This window comes from Monodelphis domestica, chromosome 3 (assembly GCF_027887165.1).
Source record: "Monodelphis domestica isolate mMonDom1 chromosome 3, mMonDom1.pri, whole genome shotgun sequence".
Lineage (NCBI taxonomy): Eukaryota > Metazoa > Chordata > Mammalia > Didelphimorphia > Didelphidae > Monodelphis > Monodelphis domestica.
Genome location: NC_077229.1, coordinates 483,582,081 through 483,584,373, shown reverse-complemented (window position 1 = coordinate 483,584,373; position 2,293 = coordinate 483,582,081). Strand labels below are relative to the sequence as shown.

General features: G+C 45.1%; 1 pseudogene; it reads left to right on the top strand.

The window, feature by feature from the left end:
• Positions 1-898: 898 nt before the first annotated feature.
• Positions 899-2,004, top strand: LOC100011734 (hsc70-interacting protein-like; annotated as a pseudogene).
• The last annotated feature ends 289 nt before the right edge of the window (positions 2,005-2,293 follow it).

Here is a 2,293-nt window from a genome sequence, read left to right as displayed (position 1 = left end):
GGTTGGAACTTCTGGGCAGGCAAGGTCACTAGTCTAGAGGGAGTACCTTGTGGGCAAACTCTGTGCCAGGCTCAGAGTCCTGATCACAGACTGTGGAGAGGCAGCTGGAGGAAAACCTCAAAGAAGAGAGCCCAATCACAGCTGAGACACTCCATATTGCCCCCCGCCCCCCGCTGAGGTTTTGATCTCGGGGCACATACAGCTCTGCAAGTTTGACTTCACTGGGTTTAATCTTATCAAGCCTTAAGAGGGCAGGGAAGCTCAAGCTCCAACACCCCTCCTCCACAGAATGCTCTGAGAGCCTTGCTAAGCTCCAAGGGTGAAGGTCGATAGAAAAGCCCAAACCCACAGATTCAACACATAATGAGAGGAGTAAGACTACAGGTAACTACAGGGGGAAAAGAAGGGGAAAATATGAGCAAATAACAGAAAAAGAAAAAAGAAATTACAATTAACAGCTTCTATTCAGGCAATGAACAAAGAGCAAATGTAACAGAGGAAGATCAAGGAACACCAAGCAAAAACACAGAAACTCCAGCGAATTGGACACAGGGAAAATACAATTCAAAACACAATTAAGAGAGGTTGAAGACAACTTAAAAAGCAAGATAATTCATCCGGAAACAGAGGCGCTTGAACTAAAATGAGAAAATAGTGTCTTGAAACCAAAATTAATTAGCTTGAAAATGAGACAAAGGAGATAAAAGATGAGGCAAAGAAAATGAAAGATGACCTCCAAAGAAAATCAGACCAGAAGGAGAAGGATGACCAAAAATCCAGGGATGAAATTCAGTCTTTAAAAACCAGAATACAGCTTGTGCTTTGGCCAGTGCTCACCCCCACCACCCCGGCCCCTGCCACCATGGCACCCACCACCCCAGCCCTGGCCCCATCTAACATGGACAGCCACAAGCTCAGGGAGCTCCAGGCCTTTATCAGGCCCTTCCAGCAAGACTTGAGCCTCTTGCACACTGATGAGCTGTGCTTCCTTTGGGACTGGGTGGAGAGTATGGATGGTAAAACTCCACCTGCTCCACAAAAAGCAAAATCAGAAGAAGGAATCAAAAAGGAAAAAACTGAAAGAAACCAGAGGAACCCCCAAAGCTAGAAGAGCTAGAAAGTGAGGAGAGTGATGTAGAGATGTGATTGAAGCAGATACTGATTCCCTTCAGGAAATGTGAGATGAAAATGCAGAGGTAACAGATGAGATGATAGATTAGGCTAATGAAAAGAAGGTGGCAGCTATTGATGCCCTCAATAGTGGTAACCTGGAGTCAGCCATTGAAATATTCACAGAGGCCATCAAACTAAATCCCCATTTGGCTATTTTGTCTGCTAAGAGAGCCAGTATCTTTATAAAACTGAAGAAGCCTAATGCTGCTATTAAAGATTGTAACAGAGCTATTGAAATAAACCTAGACTCTGCCCAATCCTACAAATGGAGAGGCAAAGCCCACAGACTCCTTGGCCACTGGGAGGAGTCTGCCTGGGATCTTGCCATGGCTTGTAAACTGGACTATGATGAAGATGCCAGTGCTATGCTGAAGGAAGTCCAGTCGAGGGACCAGAAGATTGTTGAACATCGGCGAATATATGAAATAAAACATGAGGAGAGAGAGATTAAAGAGGTGAAGAAGGGTCGGGAGGAACATGAGTGAGCCCAAAGGGAGGAAAAGGCCCCGTGAACTTCAGGAGCCCATTTTGGCTCTTTTCCAGGTTTTCCTGGAGGCATGCCTGGGAACTTTGGAGGCATGCCTGGCATGGGAGGGGCCATGCCTGGGATGGCAGAATGAAGGGCCTCAATGAGATTCTTAGTGACCCGGAAGTGCTTGCAGCCATGTAGGATCCAGAGGTGATGGTGGCATTTCAGGATGTGGCTCAGAACCCCACAAACATGTCCAAATATCAGAGCAACCCAAAGGTTATGAATCTCATCATCAAATTGTCAGCCAAATTTGGAGATCAAGCATAAATGCCCTTTTTAACAAATAAAGCCCTTACTGATGGAGAAATAACCCAAATCACTTAATGGACCTTGCAATAACATAAACCAAATGTACCTCTGACGTTCTGGTGAAGAAAACTGGAGTGCTTGGAAGATAACCCCCTGTCCTGCCCCCCCCCCCGCCCCTAGTGCAACAGGAGCATTTTACAGACATCAGGTAATCATTAGTCTAGCAGATTATGTTGTCCCTCTCTGAATCATAAGCTTAAGAAACATAGAAGCATTTTCCCCAAACTTTAACATTACTTAAAGGAGAAAGGGAAAGTAGTGTTGAAAATTATTTTCTTT